At 41.1% G+C, this 19,985-nt stretch overlaps 1 protein-coding gene across 4 annotated transcripts in view; it reads left to right on the top strand.

The window, feature by feature from the left end:
* Positions 1 to 19,985, top strand: part of MTUS2 (microtubule associated scaffold protein 2) — a 262,109-nt gene that overhangs the window by 23,783 nt on the left and 218,341 nt on the right. The window contains exon 1 of one of the 4 annotated variants that reach the window (XM_085062144.1): positions 5,399 to 5,604. The exons of 2 other annotated variants lie outside the window; for them this stretch is intronic. The gene's annotated coding sequence lies outside the window, so the exon portion shown is untranslated. Of the gene's footprint in view, positions 1 to 5,398; positions 5,605 to 5,643; positions 6,141 to 19,985 lie in introns of those variants that run through there. One more of the 4 variants, XM_085062160.1, reaches the window with a different exon arrangement.

Here is a 19,985-nt window from a genome sequence, read left to right as displayed (position 1 = left end):
TTAGAAGTATTTATAGAGTTTTTCTTGTATACAGCACATGTCTAAATAAGAATATCAGCAAAAATGAGGGTAGGAAGAAGGTATTTCTGAACTACCTGGCATACTTCCACCGTGTTCAATCAATTTAAGAGAATTTTCTTATGAGCACTGGGAGCTCCAATCCCCGTACCTTCTACCATGAAAGCAAAGGAACAGTCTTTAAAATCAAATGTAGATTCAACAAAAAAAGGAATTCACTTTCACATAAAGAGCTGCTGAATTTATCAATTAACATGTGCATGAAATACTGTGCACCAAAAAATCAGTAGAAGTTTAAAAAACTATAATTTTATGGGTTTCAAGACCGCAGAAATATGCTAGTGGTCACAAAGCTAGCAGAACTATAGAAGTTCTTGGTTTCTGTTGGATTTGTCTGTCATGATTAGTTCAGTTTTTAACTGAGTTGTACCAAGCCCTTATGTACAGAGAAGCCACACAGGGGAGAGTCCTTAGTGATGCTGGAATTGCTGTGGAAACATCAGCCACAGTAGCACCTCATTAGGCAACAGATAGTCATCATGGGAGAGAAACCATGATGAAGAGATTAGTTCCTTGATATATCATAGAATGCTTATTCCAGTTGCTGCTTTCTCATCATCAAGGAAAAATTTTCCCATGAAGTCTTTCTGTTGTCATTTGAGGTTAGAGCTACTTTACAGGCTTTTCTCAGCTCTACTCCCTGATCACCAACTTTCACAAAACTTGAGGGAATTCAACACTTCCATTGCAGAAAGTTAAAAAGATGACAGGCCATGCATATAAACTGTAGTAATTCAGGAATTACTTGGACATAAAGTAAACTCTGACGTGTAAGAGCTCATTTAGTCTGTAATGGCTGGATCTGAGGCTATGGACTCATAGATGAGGGGAATGTTTGCTCCTTGAATACTCTCTGCATTATTCTTACATCATCCTATGAAGTATTGGTTCATACTGCCATGGGGCTGGATGGGCTTCAGCTCTGATCTGAGGGCAACTCCTATAAAATACCTTCAAATTGTTTTATAGAAAAATGAGCAAAGTATGAAACACCCCAGTGATGAGCATTTCAATACAGTAAAAGGCAGGCACTAAGCTAATCCTGGTTGGCAGGTTCCTTAGAAAAGTCAGAGATGAATGTGTATGGAGCAATCAAGGAGCACTTCTGGACCTCACAATGGCTGAAGACAGCTTTGACAATTTTCCAGCTCGAGGATGATTTTCATCTCTAGGGTTTCAACATGGTAGATCATAAAAACACCAAAAGCAAAATAAAAAATAAAATCTAACCCCCCAAAAAACTGTCCTACAATTGAATGCTAAAGTACAATATTAGAACTTCTTTTCCAGACAGTTTCTATTCTGTAATGGGAATGACTTATATTGATGTCAGAGGAAAATTGAATCTGATGGTGAGTGTGCTGCTTGTATAGGCTCAGTAACTGAATGTGCTTTGAGTTTAGACAAAAGATAGTTATTATACAAGTCAATTGAGCTATGATATGCTTATTTCTGAAGCAAATCAGTGCTGATGTTTTTCCAGAAGCTGTGATTTTAAAAGCCCCCAAACAACACAACCCAGAAAGCCCCTTTCAGCTGCAGAATTTAGTATTTTTTGTCATGGTTTAGCCCCTTATGCATTCCCCACCAGCAGGATGGGGGAGAGAATCTGAAGAGTTAAAATGAGAAGAATCGTGGGTTGAGATAAAGACAGTTTGATAGGTAAAGCAAGAGCTGTTCATGCAAGCAAAGAAAAATAAGGAATTAATTCACCACTGCCCATGGGCAGGTGGGTGTTCAACTAACTCCAGGGGAGCAGGGTCCCATCACACCTAAGGGTGACTTGGCAAGTCAAAGGCTATCACTTCAAATGTACCCCATCCCCACTTCCTCCTTCTTCATCCAGTTTACATGCTGAGCATGACACCACATGGTCTGGGATATCCCTTTGGTCAGCTGAGGTCAGCTGTCCCAGCTGTGTCCCCTCCCAACTCCGTGTGCATCCCCAGCCCACTCACTGGCGGGGTGGGGTGAGAGGCAGAGAAGGCCTTGGCTCTGTGTAAGTCCTGAATTACTAGCACTTTATTTTCTTCCAGCACTAATCCAAAACACAGTCCAGTAGCACCTACTGTGAAGAAAATTAATTCTGTCCCAGCCAGCACCAGCACATCATGACACACAGATTCTTCGTAGATAAAGAAAATATTTTAGTTTTTTCTTTCTAGTGCTGTTGCATCTCCTCTTGGGAGCTGCTTGGGTTCATGTTGTTATTCTTGTATCTGATTTCATACTTAAATGTCTCTTGATGATATCCATTATCAGTTAAACAGGGTTTGTACGGGGTTTTTTGGCTATTGCTGGCTTGACTGATGAGGAGTGCTGGTATCTTTCATTGGTTTATTTCTTAGAGGCACACTGACTCAGTGGCCTTTGTGCAAGACCTTGTATAATGAAAATTCAGGTGGAAGAGTGTCCTCCTAAAACTATACTGGAAATAAGCTGTATGTATATTGTTGCCTATAAGGAGATTCCCAGTTAGTTTTCAAAAGTGTTTATTCCTGGTAGAATAAAGAGCTTAAGACAGTTTTTTCACTTGGGGTGCTGGTGAGGAAGATCAAACATACAAGGCAGGTTTTTAGCTGTAAAAGTAGTCAGCAACTGAATCCCAGTGAAAGGATAAAGAAATATCTAAGGACTCTTGGCAAATATAACATCTCCTTTAACAGCTTTGCAAGTTAAAAATGGGGCACTAAATTCTCTTACTCATATACTTTAAAAACTGGACTCCAATTCACTTTTATTTCAACAAACATAGGTGTTAAATCTCAGATGAATATTATGTAGCAGGGAGGCATATTGTGTTTACTTTTTGTTGTGTGGGTTTTTTTAACCAGAAATAGCTCTAAATAACTTAATTTCAGTTAAAAGAAGCCCATCTGTTACTGTTCTTGTTTTCTTACCCTTCATTTAAATGGTAAACATCAAACTGTGAATATTTCAGCTGTGTTCTCCCCTGTGACAAAGAAAACGTGCTAACTGTTCGCCTTATTGTGAAAATAGTGCAAAACACACAAGGCAGGTCTGAAATCATCAGCTGCTTGATGCAAAGAACTTATTCCAATCAACTGCCAAAAAATGTCTTGCTTAGTGTCTTTAGGTCATGATTACCTGCTTTTCAAACTTACTTCTCTATTAATTTGAGAGGAGGTAACCCTAGCTGATAGGAATGTTTTAAAAAGGAGCAGTTTACACCCTGTGAATTTTTCAAACACATTTCTTATTTTAATGGTCCATGTACACTTTTTTTAATGAGTTTGAAAAGCTTTAATTTAAACTACAGTGAGTGTTCTAATACTACTACAGAAGCACTATCATGCAACATTGGTTCTTATCAAAAAGGACAACATAATCAGAAAAATGTGTAGTAATTTTTATAACAATAATGGTTTCCTTCATGGAAAACAGCAAATAATTGTGCCTGAAGAATCTTTCTGGGCACAAATTGTTTAAAGCTATCCCTTGCTGTGGCTTTTTTTGCCATCAAGTTTGTTTGCCTTTGTATCTCTGCTGTCACTTTTAGGTTTTATCTTTCTGAACCTAGGGTTTTCCTCTTTCAGCCCGATCTCAAAAGCCATTTATTTTAGGTTCTTGAATTTTCATACCGTGACAAACATACTATTTTTTCTGATTTTCCAGAGTAGTCAAGACAAATGAAGGGGAATGAAAAAATAATAGGTTTTCTCTGACCAGCTGCAGTATTATGTTAAGCTACAGGTTTGTCTCTATTAGCAAAGGGCACTGTCAGGTCTCAAGGAGAGCCTGTCTACTGACACTGGGGAGCTGCTGGAGCAGTTCCTGACATGAATTTGACCCCTTCCAGGCAGCTTTCTCCCAGTGGGTTCCCAGGCCTATTTTCAGGAGTTAGAGGGTCAGGACATGTCCCCATCAGGCAGTCTGCATGCAGTCACCCTTTCCAGTCGTGTCTTGGAAGGTGACCTCATCCCAGGGGAGCTACTTGGGAATGACTAATTTAATGGGATAGGTATAGCCTATGAGATTTCCTCAAGCAGCGAGAGCTGGCAGTGCTGGCAGCTGCTGAGCAAGGCAGCAGCTCTCCTGCAATAGCAGTGATGGATCCTGCATCTGCCCCTCCACGAGGTCCATGGAATGCTGACATGGGAGGTGAAGAGCTCTGTGGTGCTGTGGCTCCTGTCTGCTGTGCCACCAACACTGTGCTAGGTGTCCTTTGGCCCCTTGCTCTCAGGAATGGCCCTCACCTCACGCTGGACACAGGAGCATAGTTCAGTGGGTGAAGTAATGTACCTCCTGGAGCAGCTCTGCAGTGGTTACAAGGCAGCAAACGAGGGAATTGGAACACATGTCAGAATGTGATGTTTTCAGGCTCAAGAGATTAGTAAAATGATTTAAAATGAGGTTGGTGTTAGTTTTTGGTTTATTTTTCCTTATTTTTTTCTAAGCACTGAGTTTTTCATTTGTGTCTCAGATCATTCTTCTCCTTCCTTTTCTCATGACATCACTTTCTTCCCATGTCTGTTCCCTCCTTCTGTTGTGTTCCCACATCCCTGGCTGCCTGCCCCACTCATGAATTCTGCTTTATTGTATAGTTTCATTTGTCTATGACCTAGTCTTAGCCTTCTGTAGTTTGCCTCTTCTCTGATGCACACCTTGTCATGCCCTCACCACCTTTGCTCCCCACCAGTGAAACCACAGTGGTGATATACTGGGGAGGTGCCTCTCCCCTTTATTTACTTCCCTCCTTCTCTTTTTTCCAACCTTTTTTCTCAGATTGAGTAGGATTGTCTCACTTCCCAGACTGCCACCTCTAGCTGAGCTGAGTGTCCATGCCCATCTCAACCCTTTTCAAGCTGTGGGGTTTCTCAGGATTGTCCCATAATACCGACAGCCAAAGATCTGGCTTCCTGGATATTGATACTGCACATAGTGAAGGAGGCACTGACTAATCTTTTCCTGCTCAAGCAGCTTTAAAAAGCAGGATTTTTAATCCTCCTTTTCCCCCAGTGCAGGTACAGTCAGGTGAGACTGTTTTCCAATTTTAGAAGAAAATCAGAGTTTGTTGCCATACAGAAAACGAGTGGGAAACAAAGGGTTATTAAATGGTGGCAGCTGGGTAAAACTCTCGCATTTAACTGTTTTGTGTTTTTGCAGCTGAGTTGCATAAGTGCCAGGTGACAGCTCTGTGCTTGTCTCTTTACGGGCTGCTAGAGCAGTAGGGAGAGCTGTGTGAGGCTGCTCATGGGGGAGAGATGAGGTGGCTGCCCACATACTTCAGGTTGGTACTTTGGCAGTATTTTCTGAGCCACAGTTACTGGATTTTCCTGCTGGTGCAGAGAAATCTGTGAGCTGCAGCTTCCTGGCAGGATTCTGGGAACAGCACCAAAACCCCCAACAGGCAGCAAGCAGGTTTTGTGCTGTGAGTCAGAAGCAGGCTGAGAAGATGCAGCCTTCAAAGCATGTATCCAAGATGGGGAAGGGGATCTGTGCAAGGAGGATATTTCCAGTGTGAGAGTCAGAGCTTTGAGGGACCTTCTCCTGCCAGCACTCTCGGTGAGTCTGTGGGTCAGCTGCTGGTTTTGGTGCAATCACAGGAGAAGGGAAATTGCTGCCTTTCCCCACTGCTACCCTGAGCCAGCTCATCCTTCTAGCTATTTCTGTCTATGCTTATCTATAGCATCATCCCCCTTGTGCCTGTGTACCTGCCAAGCATTCAAAACAGGCACTGCTGTGGCAGTCTCCTTCTTTCTCTCCAGCCTGGAGGATAAACTACTGGATTGTTTGTTGTTTTTTTTTTTTTAATTGTTTCTCTGCATCAAGAATTTACGGTGGGAAAGCTAAGCTGGAGAAACGCTTTCAGGAGTGGGTGGCCAGGTTGACAGATGCCTTCTTGTTCTTAGCCCCTAGAGAAGTCTTGCAGCCTGGCCCTTGCCGGGCTCACTTTGGGCATCGGTGCTCTTTTTGACAGTGATGGTTTCCTGGAGTGAGATGTGGTCTTGGGTAAAAACAGACAAAGCTTGGATGCAAGAGAGAAGACCTGGATCTGACTTGACCACAAGGGGACCCAGAACAGAAAGCTGAATGCTTGGGTGAGTTCACAGCAGCCAGCTTGTCCAGTGCAGAACACTGTATTCTTCTTCATTAGAGACTGAGTTATCCAAGGTAAAAATAGCGGTGTCAGAAATCCTAGTATCTGTACACTATCTATTTACTAAATCTGCTGTATGTGTTGTTTTGTTTAGTTTGGGCTGTGAAGTAGACTGTTCTGTGTTTAGTGCATCTCACTGTGGCTTGTGACTTTACTCCCAACTGGGAGTTTCTGTGTTTGCATCTGGAGTTGTGCAAATACATGCAGGTGTGCAAAATTTACATCCTGCTTTAGTGTCTTTGTTACAGCACTGGTTTAAGTCAGTAAATTTCAATCAGATTGGAAACTTGACATTAAAGCATGCCTTTTGCTGCCTCAGTGTATGACTTCAGAGGCACAAAAGCATAGATAATATGTTTATTTGTAACATACTGCTGCTGATCTTTAAAATACGAGGTGTAGACATAACAGAGTACAGTTTCAATGCACCTTCTCAAAGTTGCTTTGTTGGGGAGGTGTAGAAAGAGATTGAATAATCAGAATTTTCTTCTTTTAAATAATCAGGTTTTAAACACAGAATTTCAGTGTGAGGCTGTCAGGGCTTCCCCGATCCTTACTTCTATCCTTAGATTGGCTGAAACTGTCATTGTAACATCTGAAATGAGCCCTGGGTTCAGACATCCTACATCTGTAATTCTTTGTTAATCTATAATTAAATATGAATTCTTATGGCAATATTTACTGTGGAAGTTCTTTTAAAGAGAAAGAAACGTTGCAGTATGTGGAGTATCTAGATATCTAGATTTGTTATAGTGTTTATACCTTTGTGCTGGAGGCAACGACTGAATTAATTCACAAAATGAAACTTAAACAAAACAGAAAAAAAATGTTTTTAGCACTTCCACAACAGCATAAAGATATTTATAGGTGGTTACAAGTGATGGAGTGTTTTTGGGCTGAGATGTCTTGTGCAGGGCTAAGAGTTGGACTTGATGATCCTTGTGGGTCCCTTCCAACTCAGCATGTTCTGTGTGATTCTGCTGGCTATGGTCTGGATGATACTCTTGGACAGAGGCCTTTGGACAGCATTTTGGCTTGGTTTCTTACTGGCATATGAAGGTAAACTTGGCAAGTCCAAGGAAGAGTGTGTTTTACCCTGATTGTTGAAAATTATCCACATTTATTTGTATGAGTCAGGCAGGTCTCAACATATATTAGGGGGTTTTCAAATCCATAAGCAACAAAGTTCTATTTTTTCCTCAATCTGTAAATAAAAGTAGCCAGTGTTGTGCAGCCCTTGTCATGAGCTGGTGAGAAAGTCCTTCGCAAATGCGATTGCTGCCACTGCACGGTTGCCTGCATTCAGGAATGACAGGAGGTGGGAGTGATTTTGTCTCATTTTTACCATCTAAAGTTAAATTGGTCATTTAGGCTCACCATCACAGGGCGAGGTGCAGAGTTCATCACACTCTGGAGCAGCTTTGTTCTCTTTGAGTAACGCAGTTAAATAGGTTAATTCTCCTGCTCAGTCCCAGATTCTTGTTGCCTGGATCTGATAGGCTGGGCATCTTTGCTTCCAATGCTGTCTTTTGGAGACAACTAATTATTTCCTTCTGAGGAAGAGCCCATTTTAGTTTTGAAGACAGCTTACTGAGGGGGCTGACACAGCCGAGGAGTTAAGGGTGGCACTACACCAGGTCTGGCATCTCACATCATAAATATCCTCCAGTGCTGTCCCACTAGCAAGGTTACCAAAGCCCCTCCATGCCCATGCCTTGCTCCAAGACATGCAACTCCCACTTCATGCTGTTTAATGCTGCTCTGGTGAGCTGCAACATGGATCTCACTAGCAGGCAATTTTGAATGGAGAAAATAATCAGTTGCCATGTGGCACATTGACCTGTGGGCAAAAGGCTTAGTGTATGGATGTGACTAGGTGGGTGTTTTGGGAGCAAGAGACCTGCCTCTGCTGTGGGTGTCTGTGGCAGGATAGGTGCTGTCCTGTTGGCCAGAGAAGTGCTCAGCTCACCTGCTGAGCTGGGCAAGATGCATTTCAGGCAGCTGACAGATGGAGCAGCTCTGACCTGATGTGACTTGCACAAGGTCACTCAGCAGGTGGGTACTAAAGCTGGATACAAAAACCAAGCCCACATGCTGCTCCTTAGGACACACCACCTCCACAGCCATCAACCAACCTGGGCTAAACACTGCTGTCTTCGTAACCCACATGAAGTGGGGCTGGGTGGGGAGAGCTTAGGAATGAGGCTACACATGGATGTGAAAGCAGCCATGCCTGCAGGTTGATAAGAAAAAAATAGGGAAAAAATGTTATTCTAGATTTTGAAAAACATCATAGCTAAGATCCTGTTGTTGAGCAAAGGCAGCAGGTGCCTGGCACTCTCAGAGTGGTCATGGTGCCCTTAACCGATCCTTTACAAGCCACTGAAACACACAACATTTGTGATCACTGCTGCAGTGTGCTCTTTTGCGTTCCAGTTCCTATGGAAACATGCTGTAAGAATGTCTAAAATAAGTACAGTGCTTCAAAACTATCATTATTTTGATCTTTCCTTTCCCCCCAAAATCTCCTTTATCACCTTTCTGGCTGAATTTTTGGTACATTAAAAAGATTGTTGTCATTATCTGGAAGAGTCGACTACCCTGCTTACCTGGGTGTCTGCATCCTGGGATCTGATGGATCCCAGGTTCTGATATTGAGATCAGTACTCCCTTCCCCCATCCTCTCTGCTCAGTGGGGTGGGAGGTTTTTGGTGCAAGTGTTGAACGTATATATATATATATGTGTGTGTGTATGTATATATGTATAAATCAACAACCTTATTTCTAGCTCCTTTTAGGATGCAGGATATAGTGTTGGCTGGGAGGGAGTGCTGAAGGTCACCAAGCCCAGCTGCCCATCAGAGCAGAGCTCTCTACATTGTTTGGTGCAGGAGATGTTTGTAAGCCAGATGGAGATATCCTGCAAGACCCCTCTTCCCCATGGGAGGGTCAGTGTGGGAGCTGGCACTGTTTGGGACAGCTCTTGCAAAGGAACTTACTTGTTCTCCCCAAAAGGATTCTCATGCTGGTAGCTGAAAACAGGGCTGTGTATTTAAAGTGCTTTTCCCCAGTGCTCCTGTGGTTTCCTTGCAAAGCTTTCAGCTCCCTTAGAGCAGCAGTCTCTCTGACCTTAGTGAGGTCTAACATTTTCTCAAACAGCTACATCCCATTTTCAAAAACTGCTTTTGACAAGCAAGCTTTAGGAAAGTTAGGGCTAAAAAGTCTTATTTAAGTCTAGGTGCTAATTTTTGCTCATTTTCAGCCTTCTGGCCTCTTGCTGTACTATGCCTCAGAACCCAGAGCTAGATACTAGCAGAAGAGCTGGAGGTGCATGTTTGGCATTCAAGGGGGAAGCAGACACTTAAATGCAGAAAAGAGATTCAGGAATTTTTGGGCAGTGCCAAAACTCTTTGACACCACTATATGCTGGATACATACATATCCAAGAAGTATTTGCATTCCCAGAGCATCTTCTGGGGATCTACACACCTTTTGTTTCTGATTCCAAGAGATGAAATAACAACAAAAGCAGGTTTGAAATAAAACAGAATTGACAGTTGAGCAGTACTTTTTTATGACTGCTCATCCCAGACAAAATGGACTGTAAAGACTTATGATGATTTGGATCTAGATAGCATTATCCTTTAACATTAAACTAAGTCTTAGCTATTTGAGAAGTGTAAGCATCTGTTTGAATCCCATTCCAAATCACCAGGCCAAATTTTGCTCATAGGGCTCCTTCCTGCCAGTGAGCAGCTGCTGTGTAGTTATGCATCCTGATTTATGTTGCTCAATGCTTAGTCTTTGCATGATGTTTTATGTGTTTGTTTTAAGTGTTCTGGAAACACCAGATCTGTTTTATTTCGGTGTGACACTGAAGGCCAGTAGAAGAAATATGAGTCTAATCTTAATGGACAGAATGAAACTTTATAGACTGTTTTCAGGGTTGCTATCATTTTGGAGTTAAACCACTTATTTACCAAGCAGACAAATTAGAATGAAAATGCTGGTCCAAAAAAAGAAGTTGTGAAGCTTGGTATTTACATTGCATTTCATATCTGCAAAGGTCCTTCCTTACTTGAATGACAAGCACTGGGTCCAGCGCTGGAGTGAATACCAAGAGAGATGAGAATTGTGAACTATGGAACAGCAAATTATAAAAAGAAATTGCTCTATTTTAATGTGAATAGGCAAGGCTGAAATTCTTCTTGTGAGAGCTCTATTTGAAGTGCTTTGGAGCTGGGCCACTGTAGATGTAACCTTTCTAACCCAATTGATAAGTTTGTGTGTATGCTCAGTATGTAGGTCATTCACATTTATTCTGAGTAGCCCAGAAAAGAATGCAGTAAGACTTCAAAATATTTTTCATTTCAACCCTTTCATTGTAGCTGATTTCTCTCTCCCACACTTCCTTGTTCATATATGCATCTGATGCTGGAAAAGACCCCCAACAAGGTATCACCTAATGTGCATGGATAGCTGATAAATGAAGCAGTAAATAAACAGCTACACTCATGAGAGAGTAAGTGGCAGTAAGAGATGCCCTGCAGTTATGAGGGACAGAATCTGTGAAATAGGGAATAACCTACACCTTTACTAAATCATTGCAAATTTACTTAGCAGTCAGGAGAATTTTGGAATTATCTTCTATTTGAAAAATGCAATATTGCAATGATTTAAAAGAATTATTCATATGTCATTAGATGGTATTAAATCCTGACCAGAGTAAAGTGATAGTTAAACTCTCTTAAGAGAAAAATCGTAAGTTATCTTGAAGGTAATGGACTCATGAGGAATGGACTCATTGAACATGTGGTTCAATAAAGGAAAATCACAGAATAAAAAGGTGATTTTTAAAGGTGACATTATTAATTTTGACCTTGTATTGATATAGTTTGTAGAAACATAAAATGGTTTGTGTTGGAAGGAACCCTAAAGATCAGCGAATTCCAACTCCCCCCTCATGGGCAGGAATACCTTCTACAATTGTCTCCTGCTCTTGCCTATCACACCAAATAAATTTTCTTGGGTCCAAGTAGTATCAGATGTACCGAATGTGGCATAAATGGTGATGATAGATGGTTATACTTTAAATTGGGATGTAGTGGCCATTGCGTTCCCACAGGAATTCACATTAAGGCAGGCTTATGAATACAAAAATCAATTTAATTTGAAAGTAGTACTGGACTGGGAGGCATTACTAGCTCTGCTCAGAACAGAGAGACGTTTTTAGCTGGGGACCTGGAAATACTAGATTTTCTACCTGTAAGGCTCAAATAAGAAAAATGTAAATACACAGATCTGTGGAAATGATCTGAAAATACGTAAACAGTAGTGCTAGGAAGGAGCAGTTCAAATTGTCATCTTGTAATGCAGTGTCTCCTAATACTGGATAAGGATTAAGTAAGTCCTTGACCATGCCAGACTGAGCACAACGCCAGCAAGTGACAATGTTCATTCAAGACCTTTGAGAAGGGAGCAGCCAAATCCCTTGCTTTTCTTCTGGCACAAGTGCCCCTGAAGCCCTGCTGGCACTGAAGACTCAGGGAAGGGCATTGTCTGGCCTGTCACCACAGCAATCTGCCACACACTCCTTCACCTGCAGCAACTCACCTTGTTCTGCATTTAACATCCATCCCAGTGTTCTGTCTTGGCTCCTGCTGGTGGAAAATGGAGATAGAAATGGAATTAAGCATATGCAAAGTTGGTGGGCAGCCATGGTATGTGGAGGCAGAAGGGTTGCACTGTGGAGTCCTGTTAAACGGGGAGGAAAGAGCAGAAAAGGAAAGGGGAACTTAACTGCCCTTCACAGAGCCACCCTCACTAAAACATGAGTCTCTCAGGACACATTCGTTAAACTGGGTAAGCAGAGGGACAGCAATCAATATCGTATTGATGTCAGAATTAATTTTATCAATCAATACACTTTGCCTAATCAAACATATGCCTTCAGGGATTAATGCTTCTGTATTTGTCTGCCAGAGGATAGATTAAAATAATTTCCACCTTAACTTTGATTCTGTGTTTTCTCAGTCAAAATATGATACATGTTTTGTTGTCTCAGAGAATGCTTTTGCACTTACCTAATGTGTGTCTTTCTGTGAACACTTTCCCAGCCACAAAGAGCACAGGTTTTCATAGATGCCCTGGGGAATTACATTATAGCGCATCATTGTGTTTGAAATTCCAGATTTCTTAAAGTGAACATACAGCCTGCTCTCTCCTCAACCACATAAGTTGCTTGGTTTTTATAGCAGAAGGATGAAGTGCTTTAAGTGAAGAGTTTCTACTAACAGAGCTCTAAACTGAGCACCAGGAGGTCATCACTCTCTTTTACTTACCTGTCCAGTGACCTGGGACAAAGCTTTTTGCTGCAGTGTTTCTTCCACAGGACTTTAGATTTTACCCACACTTTATTTTTAACTTATCTTGCTTTAACTTTTTGGGGTGGTGTCGATTTCTTATTGTGTGTTTGTACAAAGCTTAGAGCACTTGACTGTCTGCCTGTGAGCAACTGAAAATGAGGGACTCACTGGCAATGACAAAAAAGCAGAAGATACATAGCTCAAGGGATTAAATGTAGTAAGCAGTTGAGACAAGAATTTTATTTTTTTTTCAGTTTGGCTTAAAATGCGTGGCTTATTTCAAGAAGGAAGCGTTGATTTCTAGTGGCAGGCATACTTGACAATAATTCAGCTGGAGAAAATTTCTTAACAGTTGTTAAGAAATACCTGTTTTGCTGAACTGTGGTTCTTCATATAAATTTAATTTGCCATTGATCCTTCAGAAAAAGTGATTTTCTAATATGCCTAGTTAATGTGTGTTGCTTCAGATGTCCCTGGAAAGAAAATGTAGTTTTGGACCCCCGTTGTCTGGGCTTTGCCCTGCCTTGAAGCAGGTCCATTTCCCCAAGCTGAGATTGGGACACTTCTTTTGAAAATCTTCCTCAATCTGCTTCTCTGATGGATGGCTGAAAGCAGTTGCAGTGAAAAGAGTTTTGAGGAGTGCAAGAAGGAAACAGGGACAACTCTGCATCCAGACTGGAGAGGCTGTGAGGAGCCATGGTGGCAATTTTTACTGTCTTTTTTTTCTCTCTGCCTCTGCAAAGGATGTATCAGGATTTGTTGGATTGTGCCAGGTGTTTTCAGAGCTCTGTGGATGCTTCTGTAAGCATTATTATTGCATTCTTGCGCGTCGGCAGAAACCATGGTAGAATAAGTGGATAAGCAGATCTTTCTTCAATCAGATCTCAGCAATTTCCTGAAATCCAGTTGATAAAGCCAAGCCCAAACAACCCTTCGATCTCCAAGGCTTCGATCTCTATCAGCCTCTCTGTTTATGTCCAGACCAAGTACTTCTAATAATTTAAAAATCTAAAAGTTAAATATGGCCTGTTTCCTTCCCCAAGGTATTTCATTATAGGACAAGTTGAATGAAGGGAAGAGGTTAGCAAGGTTTTGTAGTTTTGATTGCACACATATTTGGATCAAACTGTTAAAACGTTTTTCATGAGATCTGCAAATTGCTTTTTTAAAGTAAATTTAATCCCTTTGAGCATATTGTGCACTTACAGCTCTTAAATGATGCTTAGGCTGGAAGCTCTGTCACTGTTCATGAAAAGTAGGTTGTCTTAAAAGATTCTCATGATCTTACAAATTAAGCCCACTGGCTCTCATTGCAGTCGATGGGATATTTTTGTTTTGTATTCCAGCTGGAAAAAGATCAGCTCTCTTGCCACTGGGGAATGTACCTTTAAATTGTCCTGCAATCTACTTTATTAATTGATGCATTCTGAACTAAGCTTTGACATTTTCATTTTCTGTTTATTAATTCTGACACTGAATAATTAAAAAGGAGAAAGAAGCAGAAGGAAAACATCTCATAGAAGACCATCACAGAGGCTGTGCATATAAGAAAGGATGAAGACTGTAGGGTGGATTGTAAACCTAAACAAAGCCCTACATAAAAGCCAAGATAACCTGCTTTCCACTGTAAGACTGAATAAATATGGCACAGTGTGTTCTCCTAAAATGATTTTTTAAATCACCATCTACACAGATAAAACATGCAGTGGTGCCCTAACATACCTCCATAGGGAAATTAAGGAATAACAAAGGAAAAACAAAAAAAAGGCAATGCATTTTGAGGGACTGTGAGGAAGCTAACTGAAATTTAGAGGTTAGTTGCCAAAAACCATTGTTTGGTGTCTTTGGGAGAACAGCAAACACTTTACACACTCTTCTTCCCTGGTGTTTCATTTTCTATACTGATATAAAACCACAGCAATGTGTTTTTAATCTTTTACTTTTCTGTATTGCACCTTATCTTCTCTGCCTAGGTTTCCAGAGAAAACAGGATTCAAAAACTTTGGTAGGGGAACAGATCAGATAAATCTGTGTGAGTTTTCATCTGATTTGTACTGAAATGACACCATGTGCAGTGCTGTGGCAAAGACACAAAATACAATTAGGACTACACAGCCCTCAGGAAGTATTAAGATTTAATAGCAGGACTGAAACCTGATGTGCCATTCCCAGCCCTGTTTACAGCATGGCATTTGGATGCTGTTGTAAATGTGCTTCAGAATGAGTCTCTGCTTGGTTATGCAAATTGTTCTTGTACCAAGGAACTAGTATATGCTACAAAATTAAAACTGGGAGGAAAAATAACCTCTGTGGGATAACATGCAATAAATCCACTAAAGCTGCTGGCTCCGGTGAGGTAACGTCTTGTCCCTCTATGGGTGGAACATTTCTCTATAGAATCATTACGGTTTTGCTCAGAAACATCCTACTGCCTGAACTGCCGTGGGAAGAACAGTAATGTCAAGCAGATATCAGGTTTTCCCAATAGGAGCATCCTGCTAGGAAATGGGCTGCACTGGTGTGATGGTGTAAAAGCTCAGCTGCGGCAGCTCTCTGTAATTGCTATTCCCTTCTGATTCCTTTGCTGAATGCACAAAACTGCTTCTCACAAACAGATCTGAGAACAAAATCCTCGACTTGTCACCAGTCTAATACCCTGCATGCTAAGCTGGGGTTTCTGACTAGTTTGCCTTCATCGTCACTGTTTGATATTGAGTCTCTCATCTCCTGTTAGGGTGCCAAAGCCTGACACTGAGAACAAATGCTTCTGTTTCAATCAGGGATGTTTAATTTTTCATGATGAGTGCAGTTTAGTGCCTCCCCAGGTAGGAGGCTCTGGTGCTAATTACCAAGGAAATGTTTTCTGCCTGCACAGGACACATGTGCACTCTGCATCTTGGTTCTGTTAAGCAGCTGAGCTGAGTGGGATCAGTGGTGCTGCTGGCTGCACCGACAGCCTCTTACTACTATTGCTGCTTGAAGAAAGCTCTCCTCAATTTTCCCTTGTAGCCCACACGACTGCAAAAGAAAGTCTATTTTTGGAGGACACTGTTGAAGGAGGTGTGTAGTCCTGCTTGGAAACTGGTAAGCATCACATCCCAGAGAGGAGTGCTGTGTTTGTGTGGTGTGAACAAAGGGCAGGCTGGGTTTGGTTCTTCCATGTATTCCTGAGTGATGAGGAGCTCAGTCCTAAAAATTTTTGCCAATTGGCTTGTAGACCTATAGCAGAAAACACTGCAGATTTTCTAGGACGTGTTTACATTTTTGTGGATTTTTTGAGGCTTGGTTTTTTTTATTTTTTGTTTTGTTTTGGCTTTTTTGGTAAATAGTTGAAAATTATTGCCATTTAAGATTTATTTTCTATGACTGTTGGGTTGGAAAGAATGGTAAGGTTTATGTTACTTTTTTGATGAGCTTAAATCAAGACAATTGGATAGCCTAGAAGTTACTATATTCCATTTAAAATCTGTTATATGGAGTGTTCTGGGGTTTACTTAAAGAGGGTTGTTTTGGATGTATACTTACTCCTTACATAATTTTCTAAGCTGTTGTTTAGCTTCACCATTCATTTTTTAGCAGTAAGTCACACAGAATTCTGCTCTTCTCTTTGATCCTGTATTGTTTGCCAGGAGGATTTCCAGCAGCAGTCTACTGTACTCAGAGTAGAGCATTAATAAAGAAATGTAAGTGGAGAAATTAGAAATACCCAGTCATGGGGTTTTTGTGTCTGTCTGTGCTGAAGAGAGGTGGCTGAAATATGTTAAGACAGCAAAACCTTGCCCAAGATAGAGCAAAAGGAAAAGTTGCTGTACCCTTTACCATAATAGAAGAGGCCGCTGCAGTGCTCCCCTGCCCAGTACTTTCCTCTTTGGGAATTCCTGTTTTAGGGTAGGGGAATCAGCAAATGGAAGCACCACTGGCAAAAACTGGCCACAGAGTTTGCTTTCCAGGATATACAGCTGGCTGTTCCCATGTCTTTATTCCCCCAGCCAGAGCAGGGTTGGGCTCTGTGCCTGTGGAGTCTCTTAGTGGCCATGAGGCATGGGGCGTGGGATTGACTTTCCAGGGGGACTCTTAACCCCACAGAGAAACGAAGAGGAGCAAGGAGATCTTTGGCAGTGACCTGGCTGGGATGGATGAGCCCCACAAGGATGCTTTGAGGAGGGGCTGCATGCAGTGCTAGTTTCCTCCATGTGCCTTATGGCACACTGACTGCAGAGCAGATCCCATGAAAAGATTGAGGTCCACGTGCCTGTCCATAGAGGGTATAAGGTTTTTAGAGCCTCTGTAGTTAAGTTTAAGAGGTACTTAGTTTGGAAAACAGAAGTTTAACCTCAGGGCTTGAGTCCAGGGCTGGCATTGCTCACACCAGAAATCCATAAACCATAGCAATTCCTAAAGCTGTGCCCTGAGCATGGTTAGGATGTTAGGATCTGGACAAATGTAGCAAATCAAGTCCTTAGGAATTAAATGAAGCCCTAAAGGATTTAGAGACCTACCAGGTTTATGTGTCCCTACTGTGGGAGGCAGATACATACATGAACAGCCCCATTTCTCAAAGCTCAAGAGGACAAGATTATGAGAACTCAAGAAAATGTTTAGCACAAACACGAGTGTTGTATGGTGTGCTGTTGGTCAGGACTGCTTGGATCATAGTTCTCTGGAACACTGGTGCTAATTCCACTGAGACGGCACTTGGATGTCTGTATCTGCTACTCCAGGTCATACCATGGGTTTAGAAATCCAGTGAACTGCTCTAAAACGTCTTTCTGTACAGAATTACAGGAAGTTTGTTAATGTTTTACACTATTTCAGATTCTCTTACCAGAGTGGAAAATTTGAACTTTTGTTCCAAATTAAAGCACAAGAATTTTATTAAAGATAATTGGAGTGGCTCAATATATTTGACTGTCTGAAGAGTTGCTGGTGAGATATTTTAGTGTGAAGTTGGGGTTCGTGACTGGGTAGTGTCAAATCAAGCTGCTGTGTGCATAATTGGAAAGGATAATACAAATTCTAACTAAAGGGAAACCTGGTTCTAGGGGTAGTGAGAGTTTAGCATTTCCTGTCTGATTTTGGATGGGTGTACATGTTGGGTGAGCTAAAGAAGCAGTCCACAACTTCTTGACCTTCACAAATTTTGACCTAATCTGCTTTCTTAAAATAAATGAGAAAAGCCAGCTGTGAGCTCACTTGTGTAAGTGAATGGCTACAAACCTTCACCTTTTCCACCAAGGCAGTGATAACTCAAGCAGATCTTGCAGTTTTCTGCAAATCCTGCAGATTTTTATGTGGTTCCTCCTGCAGAGAGACACAGGTACCAATGTCACAGCTTTCACTGAAGACAAAAGCCAGAGGTCTAGTCCTCAAGGTGAAGAAGTCAAAAACATGATTTACAGCTACCCAAAGAGAGACTGAATCCAACCCTGGCCCAAACTGTGATATTAAAAATTCATAAAATCTAACATTTTAAGCTAGGCTGTAATTATAGCAATTTTTATTGGGATGGTGACATGCTGAAAAAAGAGGGCTTCTGACCTCTGGAGAGCTTTTCTCTGCAGACAGGGAGGATAGAAACTTACTTCTTTTAAGTGAGAGCTTTGACTCTTACTCAAACTTGTGCCTCCTGGAACAAAGTCCTTTAAGAAAAACACTGATATAACATTCAGCAATTTTTTGTTGCTCCTTTGGATTTTTTTCCACCCCAAATTGGTCTTGCTCATCTTTATGTTCAGGCAAAATTAGTGAGCTGCATTTCTTACTGCAAATCAGCTGGGTCCTCAGCTGCTACTTCAGGTCAGCAGAGTGCTGAGTCCTTATTTTGGGCTATGCCCACCTTTGCCCTGGGATAAGAGCAACAAAAGTAGTTTGATGTTATTAGACCCCTTATTAGTGCAATGCGTTTTATACACAAGCTGCAGGTTGGAAAGATTGTTTTCAAATCAGCATTTCTTCAGGTTTTTGCTGCAAATATTTTGTTCAGAAAGCGACCAGCCTCACTGAGCCATGTGAGGTGTGCAGTTCCAGCCAGAGTCAGGCACTGGAGCTCTCTGGTTTTAGGAGAACATTTTATTATTGAGATGTAAGGTGCACACCGCATACTTCAGCAGAGCTAAGCAGCCTGTGTGCTGGAAAAACACTTCCAGCAATAAACCTGAGCTGAATGAATTCCTGTTTCCTGTCGCTGGGGAATATCCACATGTCACTGATGAATTCTGTTGGCTCACATGTCGAAGTTCTATGTTTAATATTGAAATTTAGCTTTAGAGGGGATTTACTAAATCGGCGCTGTTATAGATGGGGAAACACGTAAGTAAACAGAGATTAATTGATTCAGGGGAGCTGAGCTCCTTGCTTGGAAGAATAGTGCCAGGATGGGAGCCTGTAATGGATGTCTGGCTGTCAGGGTAAAATATTGATGATTATTTCTGTGGTTCAGGTCACTGGAATGAATGAAATTGTATCTTACAGAAAAAAATCGATTTGCATTAATTTCTGTTTGGGATGCACAATTAATAAGAGAGCTATTTATCAGATGATACAATGCTGTGTCTCTGTATCTTACTGTAATATTTTGTGTGTTCAATTTCTACAGTGTTTTACCCTGGATCTTTTAGAGAACAAGAAAATTGCTTTCATAAATGCGTAAGACTGAGCAAACAATGAAAAAGTGCTACCACTCATCTAATTTCATCTAGTACCTAATTTAAAGCGGCAAACCACCAGGAATTCAGAATTAGTAACACTTCACAGCCAATACTGACTTGTTAAAGATTTCTGATGTTAGAGCATCTTACTGTATTACATAGCTATGAACTGAAATTTCAATGTCAATTTATAAGTAATCCCAATTTGTCTATGTCTGTTTTTGAGGTAAGAAATGCTAAAAATTGAGGATCTTTTGAAATGAATGCATAGAAATATTGTTAGGTTTATTTTCTTTTAAAAGCATTTAATATTTCATGTTTCCCACCAGCCCAGCTGGGACTCTTTAAAAGCACGTCTTTTCAGGAGCTGACCGACATTTTTCTGCTGTAGGGTTTGGGTTTTGGTTTTTTTTTTCCCTTAGAAAATGCTGATGGGTCAAATTCAAATCTCTTAAGTTTGGATGAATTTTTAATTTTATAGAACATTCAAAAATATTTTGAAACTGGAGCAGGATACCCCGTGTGATTTTGTTTAGGATTTTGGAGGGGGTTAAAACAAAGTAATTGTTATACCAAAAATAAAAATAAAAGGCAAAATCAAGCAGTATTTTGGTGCTATTAGAAATATTTTATTCTCCCAAATATTACAGGTAAAATGTTCTTTCTTGAACATTTTAGTATCAAAATAATTTGCTTCTTTACCTGTGTGGAAAAAGAACCCAGTTTCTGTCCCCAAAATTAGAAATAACAAAGGCCCAGTTCATTGGGACTCCA

The sequence above is a fragment of the Lichenostomus cassidix genome, chromosome 1 (genome assembly GCF_008360975.1).
Source record: "Lichenostomus cassidix isolate B80296 chromosome 1, HeHo_3.0, whole genome shotgun sequence".
NCBI lineage: Eukaryota > Metazoa > Chordata > Aves > Passeriformes > Meliphagidae > Lichenostomus > Lichenostomus cassidix.
This window is presented reverse-complemented; position numbering and strand designations above follow the sequence as displayed.